This window comes from Oreochromis aureus, linkage group 18 (genome assembly GCF_013358895.1).
Source record: "Oreochromis aureus strain Israel breed Guangdong linkage group 18, ZZ_aureus, whole genome shotgun sequence".
Classification (NCBI taxonomy): domain Eukaryota; kingdom Metazoa; phylum Chordata; class Actinopteri; order Cichliformes; family Cichlidae; genus Oreochromis; species Oreochromis aureus.
Genome location: NC_052959.1, coordinates 22,276,839 through 22,294,700, shown reverse-complemented (window position 1 = coordinate 22,294,700; position 17,862 = coordinate 22,276,839). Strand labels below are relative to the sequence as shown.

Genomic DNA, 17,862 nt, shown 5'->3' with positions numbered 1-17,862 from the left:
TCCCTTTTTTGCTTTTTAGGTTTTTGCAGAAGTGGAGACTCAGACCGTTCAGATGCGTTGCTCTAAGAACAGTAGGCCACAGATTTCCATAAAAAGCTGAAATTACCCTCAGCATACTTTTTTCTGGCTTCTGTTTGAGACTTTGGCATTGGATCTAGCATTGTGTGAAACATGGTCAGTAAAAATAAGTTTATGCTTCTTATAACAATGGCTCTCACCTACAGTGCGGTACAAAATCCTTGAGTCTCTTGTAATTTTTTAAAGTGGTCTTGAACAACCGTTCTTCAGGCTTTGTCTTTGGCTGCTTTCCACTCATTTTCAGTCCAGTTCTTGCACCTGACTTTTTTCAGAGGAATGCTTTTAGTTTGTTTGGTAAGCCGCTTAACACTGACCTATGAGTCATTCAAGCACAAAACTAACCCAAATCAAAGGATAAGTTTACACATAACAAACAACGTAGAAATAAATCAATTTTAAATGGTATCTTTAGGCATTTTTTGGCAAAAATGCATCATTTGTTCCCATTTCTTCAGTTGAATGAGCATGCCAATGACAGGACAGAGTTTGACAGGAATAAAACACAATTAATGCACCAACGAGGTGATTACCAAAAAGCTATTAGCTGTAAACTTGGCCCATCTCAGCATGATGTGCAGTGTGTCCTTAAAAAAAACTGACGAAACTGGACAAATGAGGATAAAAGAAGAAATGGCAGGGTTAAAAAACAGTCTGCAGCAGATGAACTGTATCTAAAAGTCATGCCCTTAAGAAATAGAAATAGCTCTTACGAAAAATAGCTTTGAATATCCTGGAGAACTATTCCTGAGGACTACTTGAAGAAATTACAACAAAACTTGGCTAAGAGAGTTCAGGCTGTGCTGAAGAATGAAGGCGGTCATACCAAATATTGATTTTCAGGCTTGTTAGAACTGTACAGACTCTGGCTTTGCCTGATATGCTGTAATTACTGCAACCATTTCCCAATTTCCTGGCAAAATATAAAGAAAGACGCGCCTAGTGACTTTTGCACAGTGTTGTAAATTGGTATTATGACATTATCACACTGCCTAACAACCGATTAACAGACAACAACATTAAGATTGTACAGCAAGACCAAAGCATTGCAGGAAGCAAGCAAAAATGAGATAATTTTTCCAACTTATAATGTATAATTTTATTTAGTATGCTTTGGTTAGATTATCCTTTGAGGGTCAACAGCACAAACACACCAAACACACATGAGTGTGTCACAGTGTTGCTGTAATACAGAAATCTCTGTCTGTCTGTAGGTGTGCAAACTCCTACACGATCAGAAGCTGAGAAACCAAAACCGCCACACAGGTACATCTTAGGCCTATATCCCACATTATGACATCATTGTGTTTCCTAGCAACCACCTACTAACAGGCTAAAATGACACACTATGCACCTGTAAAGCCTCATGAAAGCATTGGATCAGTTCAACTTCATGACAGTAACATATAATTTATATCCACAAAACCTGACTTATGCATGGTATATTATGCACCGACTGTAACAAAGAAGTAAAATTGCTGGCCACACTATATACTAGCAACAGCATATACTAGTATATGCTGTTGCTAGTTTCAATTCTACTCTTCTATTCTATTGTGAAAACTCACTGGATAGATGCATTCCACTTAAAAGTTTAAAATACATTTCTTTGGCTTTGGGATTTATGGGGAACTTTACTTCTTTCTAATAAATATCTAAAGGACAGATGTTGTCTAAAACATCTTAGGAACTCATATTTCTAATTTTCTACATTTCAACTATACTAAAGTCTCAGAGTCTTGAGAAAAGAGTTTTAGTAGACAGGTGATCAGATTGAAGTTTGTCTTATTTAATTAATAAACAAAAAACTGAATTAGATATAGACTTGAAAGTATTCTGAGTACAGAATGAGTCATATTGTACGGCAGCTGTTAATATAAACCACGTGCAACATAAATACCTCTCTCCATCCAGTGCTTGTTACACGGTGATATTCTCTTGACAGTGATATACCTATTATCCCACACAAAGGTGTGTTATTATGGATCACATTATGATTATGCAGGAGTTTCCAATATATCATGATCTGCTGATGGAAAGGGGATAATTTAATTGGGAGATTTATTATAATGAATTTGCATCTATTAAAAAAATACTTCACCAGCCAAGTTTTTGAAAACTAATCTTTAATTTTTAATTTTCAGTTTAAACCATCAAAGTCAATGACTTGTAGACCCCCAACCATGCCATCTTTAATTAAATCTGCTCTTTTAATGTAATTGGGTTCTTTATACAGAGATAAGCAAAAGTAATGTAGTTTATTTTTTGTAATAACTATTTTAAATAGCCAGTAGTACGGAGTATGCTGGATAAATCCAAATCGAAATGCTCTCCAGACAAGCTAGACTGAAAGACAGGAAGTAAAAGCACGGAAGACTCATGAAGAAATATATCAAAATAAAACAGGAGGAGAAAACCAGGAGGGCAAAGGCCTTCATACAGAGATGAGACAGAGGGAGGAACAAAAAGATACATTCTCAAAACAAGAAACTGGGACCATCACAGTTATTTTGAGTAGCTAGTCTTTGACTCTTATCATTCATTATTGACAACGATGAGTTGTAGCCAATATGCAGTCTGTCACATCTGATGTGCATGATCGGCCACAACATTAAAACCTGCTTCCTAACATTGTGTAGGTCCTTGTCTAAGCATGAATCTCTGAGTGTCTCCTGCTCTAGGACACTTGTAGCGGACCCTTTAGTCCTTTGTACTGTACAGTAGGACCTCCTTGTGGGGATCTGGGAAGTTTTTAATCTCAGTCGTGCTGTTCAAGGCAGTTTTTGGGACAGAGCCATTACTCTGCTGAGAGAGGCTGCTGCCTTCAGAGCACAGGGATAGGTGTTTAGGTGGATGTCACATGTTAAAGTAACATCCACATGAATAGCAGGACCTGAGGTCTTCCTTCAGAACGCTGCATTTTAATGAGAAGATCGGTTTTATTCACTTCACCAGTCGGTGGTTTTCATCTTGTGGCTGATCTGTGTGTACCTGTGTAAAAGATTCCTGCCCTGAAGGTTTCACAGTGACCTTCACAAGTAGCGTTAATAAGTGAGCATTTCTGGCCCTCGTCTACAATGGAGATCGTGTCTCATGCAATATAATTATTTTCACACAACATCCCATGCTGCACTAAAAACACTACTGACTTACTGGTTGCTATGGGAATAAAAAGGAGGGAAAAAAACCTCATGTTGTGGCCACCATTATCCCGCGTTTCAGGGTTGTGTTCAGAGGAGCCAAGAGCATGGCACACAGGAGGCAGCTGGTAAAAGCAAAAGAAGAAAAAGAAAAAAAAGCAAGCATTGCTTACAAAAAGAAGGTTAACTGTTCCAAAACAACGGAGCGTGAAAACACAACACGGGAGCAGGCCGAGGCTGAATCCAAAGTACAGGCAGAGTTCAGAGAAACAAGCAAGAACTGAGAGCTGAAATCTGAATCCGTAAATACACGGTGACATTCTGGTTTCGGCTGAGGCAACAAGAGGTAGGAGGATGGGAATGTGCTGCATAAACTGAAGAGGGCTGATGAGCGGTGTGAAAACAGGTGAGAAGAGGGTCAGGAAACATCAGGTAATGCAGCAGGGCAGGTGGGACTGAAGAGGAAAGTGAGTGACTGAGTCAATGACTGCACAAATTAGGCCTCCAGCTACGCAATATATTTGTTCCCGACATCTAAAGCAACCCACGTAAGCACCACTGAAAAGCTGCACAGTGCAGGAGTGCCTCCACTTCAAGGGAGTGAAAAAAAAAAAAAAAATCAGAGGGCAGGCAGGGTGCAGGAATCACAAATGTTACAGCTGACTTTTGGCCACAAAATTTAAACTCCTTTGCAAGGTTTAGAAAAGGATTATATTTTGGGTCAAACACATGCTGTGCAATGTTAAATACATTCAGCAAAGCTCCATTTTTTAGGTTGTCAAAGTGTTTAAGATTAAAAACAACTATAAAACTACAAATAACCTATGGCAACTCTCTGGGGGAGGACAGTCTCAAATATCAGTGATAAACCCTAAAACTGCTGCTATAAACGAAACCCTACTCAGAACCCCATTTAGAAGCTAAATCTATGGAGGAAGCGATGCCAATGTATGCAAATAAACTACGACATATATTTTAACACATGAAGTGACGGTTGTTTAAAAAAAATCTGTCTCTTGGATAAACTGTGAAAAAATGTGTCAGCATCATAATAGCAACCGAATGAAATCACAAAAGTAGCATCAGTTATGTTTTTGTATGCAAATATTTGAAGTCTCTGTAAAAACATTATCTCCTGATGCATATATACATTCACTGGCCACTTTGTTAGGTACGTCTGATCAAACTTCAGTGGAAATATCTAATTAGCCAATCACAGCAGCAGCCTGCTGAATATGAAGGTGAGCATCAGATTGGTGTGGTTGTCAGTGTCAGGCGCTCAGGAAATTGCAGAAACTGCTGATCAGCTGGGATTTTCCTGCACAACCATCTCCAGGCTTTACAGAGAACTGTTTGAAAAAAGAGAAAATATCTCTGTGTGAAAATGCCTTACTGATGTTAGAGGTCAGAGGAGAATGGCCAATGGCAGAAGAGCATCTCTGAATGCACATCTGCTACAGCAGCAAGAAGACCACACCAGGTGGCTCTCCTCTCAGCTACGAACAGGAATCTGAGACTACAGTTAACACAGGGTCACTAAAACTAGACAAAAAAAGTGTCTCACTGGCTTAGTGAGTTTTTATTTCTGCTTCAGCTTTCAGATGGTAGGGCCAGAATTTGATGTAGACAACATGAAAGCATGGATCCATCTTGCACTGTGGTTCAGGCTGCTGCTGGTGATGCAATGTTATGGGCCCCTTGAGCATTGTTTAAACAGCACACCTGAGTATTGTTCCTGGCCATGTCCATCCCTTTATGACTGCAAGGCATCTTCTGATAGCTGCTTCCAGCAGCATACCATGAACATGAAAATGAGTTCACTGTGATTGTATGCCCTCCACAGTCACCAGAACTCAGTCCAACAGAGCACCTTTGGTGATGTGGTGAAACAGGGAGATTCACGTCATGGATGTGCAGCTGTCTAATCATCTGCACCTGCGTGATGTCGTCATGTCAATATGGGCCAAAATTTCTGAGGAATGTTTCCAGAAACTTGTTGAATCTATGCCACGAATCATTAAGGCTGTTCTGATGAGAAAAAACAGGTTCCAATCCAGAGCTATTAAGGTGTACCTAACAAAGTGGCTTCTAGCTTATATAGACATCTGTTTATTTCGTGTTGCAAAATGAATTTCTACTTATTGGCACTAATGTTTTTTTAAGCTTTACAAATATCAAGTGAAGCTCCAAAAGATTAAAGTTTGTTATCTGTATCAGTCACAAAACACTTTACACAAGTTTTCCTAAATCACACTGTATCAAATCAAAGAAGCACAAAGAACATGTCTGATAAATGCTGGTCCCGAGGTATTTGTCAAAGTCTATTAGATTATTTGTCTTTGTAAAAAGAAAACAAAGGTGCATGGAAGCAGGCTGCCCCTGCGTCTATCTGCCTGTGCCTATCAGGCCCTTGAGAAGTCATTGATCCATGCAGACCCTTTGCTCATATGCCCAGCAGATGCTGCAGCAACAACAAAGACTTCTGTTCCTCCCTGACAGCACGACCACTCGTGTTTCCGTCAAGAATGGGTAGAAACCCTGGAGCCGTCAACCTTGCACAGCAGGATCAAATAAAACACGATGACAAGCTGGGCTGAAGTTTTCCAGACCTAAAAAATGCTGCACCTTTCATGTCCCGGAGTCACATTAACATCCTGCAGAAAGCTCAGTAAATACTGCTTCTTACCTGTGGCCAACTGGCAAAGTGGACATTAACTGAGCTTTAAACTCTGTTATTGAGCCGCTGCCATCGACATCTTCATTGATCACCAGTATTCTCATAAGGCCCAGTAGAAACTCAGCTGATTAATCATTTAAGTGGATTTTAATGAGAGCACAAAGAGGCTTGAATTGGAAATTGATGATATATGAAAATCTTAGAGGATGATACTGCCCTCAGCGATGATGGTTAATTGGCAAAAGGACTGAATTTATGTAAATAACATAATGAGCTACAAGGAGCAGTGTAATGAAAAATGTTGATGGATGTCAGTGACACAAGTAATTCTCTCTTATGTTGAACATTTGACAGCAGCATAAAGGAGCTTTAATTTATCATACATGCAACAAGATTACTATTTTTCCCCAGTTTTGAACATCATATGTCACTTGTGAAACTTCTGAGATCACCACTGTGGGACCGTGATGGCTAAAAAGAGAAAGACAGTTCATCACGTGATCAAACAGGATTTAAGCTCAACAGAAAATTGTTTAAGGACTGTTTTTGCATTACTTCAAGATAAACGTAGTCCATTTTCGTCTGCCTCAGAAAATAATGTTCTGCCAAAGTCCTTGGTGTGTTACATTATACACAGAGTATACTTTGGTGGGGCTGCAGAGCTCATGCCATGGCAATAAAAACAGGGGTCACTCCCAGCTCATCACTTTTCTACATGCATTTTTAATGTTTTGTAGGTCATTTTAACCTGAACCACATACTTTTCCTTAAGTTAACAAAGCAGTTTTTAGTGAATAAACCTAACCAACAAGTGACAATGAAAGCAAAAAGCGAGAGATAACGAAAGGAATTTGCAACCGGAAAAACACAAAGGTTCAAATGAGATGTAAACTATGGTCTCCTGGCCATTCCCACCCCCTCCAGCCTTCTTGTCTGGATACTGTAGGTCTGTTAAACCTGATCATTATTTCTCGGATATTGTTACCTTGTGCAGGGCGGCATTATACAGCGCGACAACCTGGGATGAGAATATGTTATGGAACATTTACATAACCTCACAATACTTTTGAGTTATTTCTCCTGCTACATATTCACTAGAGACTGAACCGCAGCAGCAGGAGAAGTCCGAACAATAACCACTTATCCAGTCGCAGTTCAGCAGTCACAGCAGTAAGAACAGCTGCAGCTGTGCTCACAACCTGCAGCTGGATGCTGTTGGACATCTACAGTTTAATATGAGTAATGAGCATTAAATGCATCATGTAAAATGTCACATCATTTCTGCTCTTCAAGTTATCTGCAGCCTTTCTTTTACTGGACTGGATCACAACGACTATTCATGTGGATTAAAATTCATGTAAACCATATTACGACTAAATTATTGTGACATAAAGGCAAAATCATAGCAAAGAAATCTACATTTTATGGTGAGGTAACAAACAAATATCCTCTGTGGTCTTTAGGGAGCGCCATAGAAAAAGGTTCAGCTTATTTTGATGATTTGGGGTGTGGTCGTTTTACCTCAGAGTGAAGGTTCTTGCCCCATCTCTCCTAATTTTAGTGATGCAGTCCTAATTTTTGTCTGGGTAGTGTTATATAATGAATATAAATGATGACCTACAAGCTGGAGTTATACTAGTAGTATGCTTAGAAGAAACTTTTTTAGACAAACATCTCAGTGATTCCCAGAATTTAAAAATTTAAAGACCCCAAAGACGCTCAGATGTCTTATAGGTAAGTTCATGTGGCAGATGTGCTTTCCTATCTAGCAGCTCCTGCAGGGCTTTAACACTTCTGTAGAGAAGCTTGTTTTTGGTTTTTTTTTTACTGTCCATCCACCCAAAACTGTGTAACTAGAAATTTTGAGATAACTCAAAACTTTGACTTACCACTGCTTGACATTTTTATTTTTATTTATTTATTTCACTGGCAGCAACAAGCTTCCATACATCTCTGCTTTTCTGGGTCAACTCGGATTTAATAAACAGTTCTCAGACCAATCAGAGGATGAGCTATCGGGCTTTTTAAGTCAGTGTTCCTCCAGCAAATCAAACCAATCTTCACATTATACAGTAGGAAAGTTACAAGATGTTTGCAGACTGTGAATTCAAACTGAGCTTGAAAACTGTCTCTAAAATGTATTAAAATAATCACATTGCATGTGTTGTTGTTTTTTTTAATGTAATGAACATAATAAATTATTGGGAAATAGATGTTATGTTACCACATGGACCCTCCTGGGACTCCCACAGTGACCCTCAAAGAGGTGCCGGTCTCTATTTTGAGAAACTGGAAAAGCTCTGCGTGGAAAAATCAGTGACATTACCAGAAAAAAAAAGAGAAAAGCAGAAAAAGACAGCAGCGAATACAACAAAAAAGCTCGGACTGATTCAAAAACTCTGACCAATCCGAAGTCACATGACTCAACCACCAGCAGCGAACGGAGAGCGCAAAAGGGACGCAGAGCCTCGGTGTACACAAGCCTGCACACCGCCAATCCGACACGGCTATACGCCCAATTTCTTTTTAATTGAAACCTTTTACTCCCGCTCGGTGAGTACATTTCCCACTGCCATTTTCTTAAGCGTATTTTTGTCCTCTTTTTCTTCCTTCCTGTTCTTGGTGTTTCGACACGGGGAAAAATGTTTTCTCGTTTTCTGCATGCAATGATTTAAATCTTGGATGCTGAGTGTTTGTGCTCCGGCGACATCCACTGAGAAATAGCCCTACGTGCTTGCGGACGCTCTTGATATTTTTTCCCCCCTCTTCTCTGTCTTCCTCTCCTCTTCCCGAAGCAGCTTTTTCACGAGCTCACTTGTTCCGATCTCGACCTTTTGCGTATTTTCTGGCTTTTTTCTCCTTTATCATGGCTTATTTTGGTGTGGTTTTGGTGCTTTTCTCGGGTCTTACAGTGTTTCTCTGGTGTTGGAGGCTGTACGTCTCCTCGGGCGCAAAAATAACAGTTTTGATTTTCATCTTTGAGGATTTTGCTTTTCCAATAGGTGAGAAATTTAACTTTGCTGGAGTTTGTTTTGGTGCTGTCTTTGTACTTCTTCCTGCAGCCTAGATGAGAGAAATCTGAACTTTCCTTCCCCCTTTTTTGTCTTTTTAAGTAAATGTCTCGGACAAACCTGGATTTGTTTTCAATTATGAACTAATTTGAGCTCTTTTAATGAAGAAAAAAGAGAGGAAACAAATCAGTCACCATGCTACAGTTAGAAACATCTCCACTGTAAATGTGTAATCTGTTTCTATAGAGAGCGACTGGAAAAGGTGAAAGCATTCAGCTCTTTTGCTCTTCACATTTGCCTTCCAGTGACAGCATTGTGCAAAATTCAAACAACTTTATGAATGCAAATTGCTGGTATGCAAAAGGAAACAGATTCCTGCCAGCTGAACCAGACACAGCTGTGCTTCTCCGCCCTGTTTGTCTTGCTGCACACACGAGCCTTGATGCATGTGGGATTGATAACTGGTTGACACAGTCAGGCTTTACGCAGAGAAGCTGGGAAACTTAAACCCACTAAATAAGTCAATGAAGAGGGGAAAGGAGTTGGCTGGAAATTCTGCGCAGCTCATTATGCAAATCAGGCTTGATAGATTTGATTAATAGTTTGACCTTGCTGTATCAGCCAGATCTCACCCACAAACCTGCAGGCAACAAATCCAAAAAGAACACTAAATCCCGGACAACCCATGTGACGTTCCCCTTTTAAATGGCTGCTGGAATCCTTGACCAAAGTTTTGTTTTTGTGCTCCGCTGAAGGAAACTTTCAGAGCTCTAGACAAAAACCTTTCAATCAGCCTCAAAAGATATGTGTGGAGACGTTTGACAGCTTTTCCAGCCTTCAGACTTCGCAGGTCAGGGAACAGGTGGGGGAAGCCGAGCATGAAATGTGCTGCTACGCAAACAATACTTATCTCTCACAAGGGATGAGGGTGGGAGGCTGACTCTGGAATAGCCAGCCGATACACGCATGCACTGAATCGCTATGAGCTCAGAGAGGGGACGGAAGTAATAAAGTTTAGCCAGGCATTTCTGGGCCGGTCAGCAACCTGCCTGTATCCAGCGGAGGCCCGGCTTTACGTTTGTGCCCCCGTGGGCTGAGATGATCATTGACCCTTAGCAGGTGTACGATGCGGGCTGCCTTGAAGCCACGCACCACAGAGCCCGTCTTCAGCGAGCTACGGATGAAAAACATTTTAGAGCGGCTGCAGCTTTCAAACTATAGGTCAAAGAACAGATTAGGAGAGCTGTCTCTCTCTGTCTCTTTTTATATCCCCTGCATGTGAGAGATAACCAAAGAGAAAAGCAGATGGGCAAAGACAGAAACAGAAAGAAAGATGATGGGATGCTCATGTGGAGGAGTGGGCTTTATGAGCACATACGTGTGATATCTACTTCAGTTCTGTGTTACATTATGCATGTGGTAATACCCACTGCTCCTTATTACGGCTGCTGCTCTCGGATGCTATTTCTACGCCTGCATTTGTCATATTCAACACATTTCTCTGGGCAGAGTGTGTGTTTGGATAGCAGCAGCTTGGCTGAACGACTGCCAGTGTGTACGTATGCATGCACCTGATGCTCACTTTTGTTGTGAGATGTGCCATTCGCCTTGCAGCGTCAGTATCTCGGCATCACGGCCAGTTCCTTCTATTCCCCGTGCACAGAGATAGTGGTTGATTTCAGCACCATGGACAGCTCCCAACACTTTATTCCTCTGGCAGCTGGAGCGAGCTGATTCTTGCCTGGAAGTCTGGAGCGTCTCTACTCACTAACCCCTGCCCTCTCCTCCACACACATCTTATTCTCTGCTATTTCAAACTCTGAACCTCACATTCAAAAGCCTAAGAAAGGATTATTATCATTTTGTGTTTTATCAACAGGGAAAGTAGTTTAAATTAAACATTTGAGCATTTCTTGAACCATTTCAATATAAGAAATCTGAAGTATAAGTTTAATTTGCATACTTTATATGAAACAGAATTAGTTAGTTTCTGGATTCACATGTTGGGGCCTTAAATCTTGTTTTATGACCCACACCATCTTTGTTTTCTGTTCCCAAAAGTGACTATATTTAGAGGAGAGAATTGAGTGCAAAGTTAACACCTGGAATCCTCACCCATAAACTGCACAGGTGCATCACACAGACACAGGGTGTGAACATGCTTTTTAGTGCTTAGAGTTGGACATTTTGATTGACTCTACACAGCATAAACAAACAGATGTCAACAGCTGGTTTTCGAATATGCATTTTGGAGCATAGCCCCCGCTGCCATGTTGGCTTTTTGGAGCCAGACATTTCCCAGATTGGATGAAAGGGTGGAGTGCTAAGGTATCAGCTCATGTCAGATTGTTTTGTTAGCTGTTAGCAAGCTGTATTCATAAATTACATCGCTGCATTGCGCAGACACTCACATCTAATCATTAGTGCAAAGTAACAGAGTAAAATACTAAGATTACGTTTACCAAAACTGAAGCGCAAACTTTTTGAATAGATTGAAGCTGTAATGTTTGTTATCTGTCCATGAAAATACTCCTAAAGTTACCACCACCACCACCAAAGAGTGCAGTGGTCCAGTTCAGTGGCTAAAAGAGCCTTTTATTCTAGTGTTCAGATGGATAATTTATAAAAAATTAAATCCCTTTAAGGTATTTTTGTGAAGGGTAAGACTATCCATAGAGGTACTGGGCTGTAAATGTGCGTTTTAATGCTGGAAATTTGGACATTTTAACGAGTCTATATGGGTCGACTCACTTTTACAGCCAGGAATTGGCCACTAGAGAAAATGCACATTTTGGCTCATCCTTGTGGGCTTGATTTTTTTTCTTCCCCCTGCATGTGATCTGTGGAAGTTTCTTTCTGCCACTGATACAAACATGAAATTTTGACCAAAACATTTTTGTATCGCAAAATTTTGACTTGCTCAGAAGTAACACAAAATTTAGAGATATTAAGCCAGAACCTTGACATTTAAGATTACATTATTTTGTTGGTTTTTGCTGTTTTTAAGCCTCCAATAGTGAGCTGTTTGTGTTGGCAAAATATAAACAGCACTATAAAAGCACACACTGTGCCATTTAAATAAGTCTAGAGCTTAACTGAGACTTCTTCAGCAAACATTAAACACCAGCTTCAGAAACTCAAGTGTAGCCGGCCCAATTTTAAAAACCTAACGAGATAACTTATTTTAATGATTTCTGCTGTGTTTTATACTTTGTTTGGTATTTAATCTCTAGCCTTATGCACTAAGAATAGACAGAAGTATAGCAGAGTAGGAGCGACCGTGGCTCAGGGGGTTGGGAAGGGCACCTGTAACCGGAAGGTCGCCGGTTCGATCCCTGGCCTCTCTGTCCTGGTCGTTGTGCCCTTGGGCAAGACACTTTACCCTACCGCCTACTGGTGTTGGCCAGAGGGGCCGATGGCGCGATATGGCAGCCTCGCTTCTGTCAGTCTGCCCCAGGGCAGCTGTGGCTACAACCGTAGCTTGCCTCCACCAGTATGTGAGCGTGAATGAATAATGTCATTGTAAAGCGCTTTGGGTACCTTGAAAAGCGCTATATAAATCCAATGCATTATTATTAGATATTTCTGTTTTACCAGTAAAGTATCAGGAACATTTATACATTTCCCAGAGGGTTTTCTGACCCAACCCCAACAGAAGTAACCCTATGACATTCACCACCATTTTTTACCAAAGAAGAAGAAGCAGCAGAAAGCATTTTGTGAGTTGGACTTTGTTGGCGGAAATAAACTTTAGCACACTGAGATTTAACAGGTTTGCAGCTACACAGACAATAAAACAGAAAAAGAAGCTGCTGTTTTGCTACGTGTGCAAGTATAAAACTATTTGCTGCCGTGGTATTGGTATCCTAAAATGACCACGCTCTTTGAGCCATGCGGCTTTGTGCTTTCAAACAATGTATAATCGAGTCCAGTGCCATTCAAAATACAATGGTTTTCAGTTTTTACTCTGGTTCTTGGTAAGGAGTAAAAATTATGATTGCTCCAAAACGTTATTTGATGAAGATTAAAGAAGCTCTTTCACCTTAAAAACATGAAATATTTTCATAGAATACACATAGAATACATAGTAAATCTTTAAAACTGGAATATCCTTTAGTTTTTAAGGATAGAAATGCAGATACATTTTTTTTTGCTACTTTACACACAAAAATTACTTGAGAATTTAATAAACAGTCAAACTCTGGTAAAAAAAAAAAAAAATGCATCAGATCGTGGACTGAACACACCTCTGACGAATCCACTTAGATAGGAACCTTAATCACAAATCCCATTAAAACCAACCACCAACTGATCCCACAACATGTATTGTCTGCATGCAAAGCCTAAAGATTATACCGCCATGCCGAGTATTCCCAATCAGGGGTACGTCATCCAAGGAGCTATGCAGACTGTCAGTGTGAAAGCTGCACAGGACTCCATTTGTTGCTATTTATTTACAGCTGAAATGGGTATTTGACCAAAAACAGATCAGCAGCATACCAGCCTCAAAGTTTGGGAAATTCCAGGCTTATTAAATAAAAAAATATTGCAAGAAATTCAGCTGTTTTAAAATTGATTGTGTTTAATCGCAGCTACTTTAAAACCTTTAAAAAGACACACACTTTAAACGTGACTCATAAATGAATCAAGCTGTTGCACGGTCTCCATTGTTACTGTAAACCTAAAAAAAAGTGGTTTATTTCAGGCACACTCACTATCAGAAACTGATCTAAAGCACTCAGGTAATTTAGTAAATTAGTTATGAGTTGTACACTTTTGCCTACAAAGCAAAGGATTCCAGCAGGAGAGACAGATCCCTTGGAAGTTGCATCAGGAAGGCCACGCAACATAAAAATCTGCTAAATCAAATATGCAGAGCTTCCCCCTGTGGCGACCCCTTCTGAATGAGGAGCTGAAAGATGCTTTTATGTAGTTGTATAAGTGAGACTGGTCTTTTCTGTAGTTAGATTTCAAAGCCACAGGTAAAAAACAAAACAAAGATGGAATATGCTCTACCTGACATTCACTGGCCACTTTATTAGATGCATCTGTTCAGCTGTTTGTTAATGCATGGCTCTAATCAGGTCTGATGGGACCAGGCATTAAAAAAAAAAACTTGCTGCAAGTATCAAAATTTCGTGTAAAAACATGAAACGTCATGTAGCAACAGTTCAGGGTGCTTGTGGTGTCATAACAGTGCAGAGGATAATTTCTTGGTACACTTTGTGCTGTTTAAATGATGCTCAGCTGCTACTAAAGAGCCCAGTCTACCTGAGTATTGTCAGTGACCATGTCCATCCCTGTATGACCAAAGTGTACCCATCTTCTAATGGTTGCTTCCTGTAAAAGAATACATCATGTGACTGAGCTCGCATCAAACTGGTTTCCTAAACATGATGTTGAGTTCACCGTACTTACATGACCTCCAGAGTCACCAGATCTCAATCCAATAGAGCGTCTTTGTGCTGGGACGGGAGATTTGCATCATGGATGTACAGCTGACACATCTGCAGCAGCTGTGTGATGCTGTCATGTCCATATGGATCAATTCTCAGAAAAGTGTTTCCAGGTCTACGTAAAAAATTGGCTGGTGGATGTTAATTAACATTCTTCTCTACATTTTCATCTCCAACACAAAATGAGAACTGTAATATTTACAAATGTAGCATTTCCCACATGACTCTTGTTTGGGATTGGGATTTTTTATTTTAATTTTGTCAACAAATATAGGAACTAGGAAGCCAAAGGATCACGAAGAGAAAAAAACTGGCTCCTGCCCGAATGTTTTTGTTCTTTTTTAATTGAATCTTTCCTGCTTGCATCACAGTGGATGTGTATTTGCATTAAAATGAGCACTATTTAGTGTTTGTGACACAGCATGCATTCACCATGCTGTCACTCTGCCTACAAAATCTGTTGTGCACAATAAACTGAAAACACTGCCGGCACGTAACGTTTAACAGCAGAAGAGTGCCTATTTTTCATTTAAATTGCAAATTCTTCCTAAAATGAAATGATAATCAGCTCTTTGTCGTGCTGTTTTTCACATTCATGGAAGAGAACCTCCACATCATCCGCATCCCCCTCAGCCTCATGCATATTTCGACTCATTTGCTCCATTTCTGACTTTCACGTTTGACCTTTCACCCTGGGTGTCAACTCCTGCCCCAAATTATTACCTCAATATGCCTTTTAACCCCCAGTCTTCACCCTTCTGGTGTCATAAAGCGGAAACATATTTTGTTATCTGCTAATTACCCACAGCTCTAGTGACCCAGTTACTTTAGCCTGCTGGAGAGGAAGCTAAATTTGGCAGTCACACAAGAGGAGAATTAAGGAAATGGAGAAATATGTCCATGCCAAGAGATATGGGAAAGCATGGCATATGTTCATATGCCCTCGAGCAGAGCTGTGTGTGGACTCCCCCTGCTGTAACAGCAGGTGGAGTCTTTTTCCCCCCCTGTCATTCACTCAGATACACATAGTAGTAATGCAGGAGAAATCCTCTGTTTTCATGAGAACAGGGTAGACTCCCAATAAGATGGAAAGTAAAATTTTAAGAATACTTTGAATGTAATGGTGCACAGCGATGCAGTAAAGCAAAAATGCCTGAAAACAACGTCCCTGTGGAATCAGTGAGACTACATGTAAGCAGCTTTTTTCCATCAAAGTCACCCCAAAACAGAGTAGCGTGAAAGACACACACTGACCTCACAGATCACGTTTCTGGTATGTTATTAAATTGCACCGATTTCAGAGATAATCAGAACTATTATTGTAAGACGCGAGATAAAATGTCTTCCAGAGATATGACTTCATCCCATCTCACTGTACAGGTCACATTGTGCTTTATCTCCCGGCTGTCGTCGCTATAGGTTGCTCAAATCAGATTATGGCACTGCTCATTTTAGGCACGTGACCGTCTGCCCTCAGTCTTCATGCTTCACAGAGACTCCATAAAGAGGCTGGTAAAGCTGATGGAAAATAGAGTGCATTCTCCTTTGAGAAACTCTGCATGTTCGCATACTTGTGGACTCTCTCACAGTGAAGCATAGCCTTGCAGTTCAAAAGTCAGTTCATCAAATATATGAAAAATATGTAAACGATAAAAGGCTGATGGGATAGTAATATAAAAGGATAGAGTCGCAGTAATAATTTATAAGCTAGCACTACCTACCAACCGCATGATGTATGCCTGCATTTTCCATCTTTGATATTCCGGTCCAAGGCCCAGTTCTAAGCTCCTTGAAAATGATTGGCATTGCAAATGTCTTTTTCCCTTCGTCCTTTTTTGAAGTTCGCTCATTCCCTCCTTCCATCTCACCTCCTTTTATACCCCCCCTCTCTCTTTCTCTCTCCTTTTGTTGCCATTTCCCCTCTCCTTCTTCAATTCAAACTCAAGACAGGTATTATGCAGAAGGTAATGGGGTGTGAACTGAAGGGAAAAAAATATAAGAATAGTGCCTGACAGTCATCCTTCCTTGTTAAGAACCACAGCAGAACTGAAATTCCTGCTACATAGTAAACAGGGCTCGAAACTGGAAGGCAGGTTTCTGGTTATATGTGTGCAGTAATGGGCTATTCTCCATTTCCTCTGCACTGTTAGCCAGTATTTACTGTACAAGTCCTGCAGGAGAGATTAGATTCCACCGGGCTCCTCTGGGCAGGGAGGAAAACGGCCCAGCAAGGACCTCTATTCATTAAGTCCTTAATTGCTAATTGGGGTCTTTGAATGATTCAGCAATAGCTGCTGCTGTTGGGGCATTAGCCGAGTAATTTATGGCTGAGAGGGAGCATGGAATAATGAACAAGGGTGAGACGGTGTTATTAAAAAAGGGCACTGGTGCCCACATGGTGTTGTTATTACACAGCCACCTTATGTTAATGCTCAGAAGTCTGTGGTATGCTCTTTTTTCTCTGGTTGATTTTTAACCATTTGTCTGAGTTAAATTCATTATGTTCTGCGATTAAATTTAATTTAGCACTAATGCAATTTGACTCTGCACTCACATGCAAATTTAATTTTATATTTTTTGATTAAGCATATTATTGTGCCTTTGTGAAATTTGTGCATTTAAAGTGTTGACGTCTCTTTGACTGTGACAGACAATGAAAAATTGCGGCGGTCCTATCAGCTGCAGTCATTATTCCTGCTCCAAAGTCTCCCAGTCAAAATAAAAGCTGGTGGGTCACTGAGAGATCCTTAACACCATTTTCCCCAGCATTTTGATAAATCTTCACACCTCATGCTGCGTAAATTCTCACATAAGAGAGGGTGGGGGGAAGAAAACTCATACATGGAGGCAGCATAGTTTATAAATGTTTTTCTGTCCACATTTAGTTTCTCGTTTGGCTGTGATTCAAAAGAATGCAGAAAACGGGTGTATCATAAAAACTGATTCCTGTGTAATGTCCATGTCTTTGAACAAAGGAGACATAAATTAGATTAATAAGCTTCAGGTATATTATTCTCACTCCCTATGGCCTCAGATATATAGGTCTAGTAATCAGCTGTTGACCCCCTGGCAACCTCTGGTTGCTATGGAAAACGTATTCCCCAGCCCTACCACATTTCAAATGGTGCAACTTTGAAGGTGACATTCTCCATTTCTGGTTTTTCAGTTTCACTGCTGCTTGACGAGGAGAGTGTTTGCAGACAATTTGGCGGTTACCAATGGTTTTCAAGCCTCCATGAATGTGGGACTACTTGCATTGGGGAATGCAAACAACACATCTCTTATTGTGCTGTCAAGTTGTTTTTAGATAGTTTCATTTGCTGAGATTGAAAGTGGTTACTTCCTTTCATGTGCTGCGATAACATTGAAATTACAAACCAGATGTGATTAGTTTATTGCATTCAAACTAATCATTAATGCCCATTTCCAGCATAACATTTAATAAATCATAATACTAGGTTTATTCCTAATAATTAACATTCACTAATCTACATCACTCTACA

The 17,862-nt window shown here is 40.3% G+C and overlaps 1 protein-coding gene across 2 annotated transcripts in view; it reads left to right on the top strand.

Annotated features, from left to right (window-relative positions):
• Window positions 1–8,251: 8,251 nt before the first annotated feature.
• Window positions 8,252–17,862, top strand: part of LOC116313470 (RNA-binding Raly-like protein) — a 62,066-nt gene continuing 52,455 nt past the window's right edge. For both annotated transcript variants that reach the window (XM_039601690.1, XM_039601691.1), the window contains exon 1: window positions 8,252–8,445. The gene's annotated coding sequence lies outside the window, so the exon portion shown is untranslated. The remainder of the gene's footprint in view (window positions 8,446–17,862) is intronic.